Here is a 290-nt window from a genome sequence, read left to right on the forward strand (position 1 = left end):
AGAGGTACTCATGCCATAGATCAAAGGCCTTTTTTTGTTTTAGTCCGTAAAAGTGTGCTTGGTTTGAGTTTTTTGAACTAAATTTTTTGAAAATCGAGTTTTTTTATTTTCGTGTTTTTTTGTTTTTAATGAATATTTTTAAAATTTTAAATATTTTTTTTACTTTTTTAGATGCACCTTATTTAAATGTATCTAAAAAGTAAAAAATTTGTGAAAAAATATTTTTAAAAATTAATGAATACATAAAAATATAAAAAATATACTGAGGTATTTAGTGAATTTTTAAAAGG

This window comes from Camellia sinensis, chromosome 2 (assembly GCF_055761805.1).
Source record: "Camellia sinensis isolate YWXY chromosome 2, ASM5576180v1, whole genome shotgun sequence".
NCBI classification, from domain to species: domain Eukaryota; kingdom Viridiplantae; phylum Streptophyta; class Magnoliopsida; order Ericales; family Theaceae; genus Camellia; species Camellia sinensis.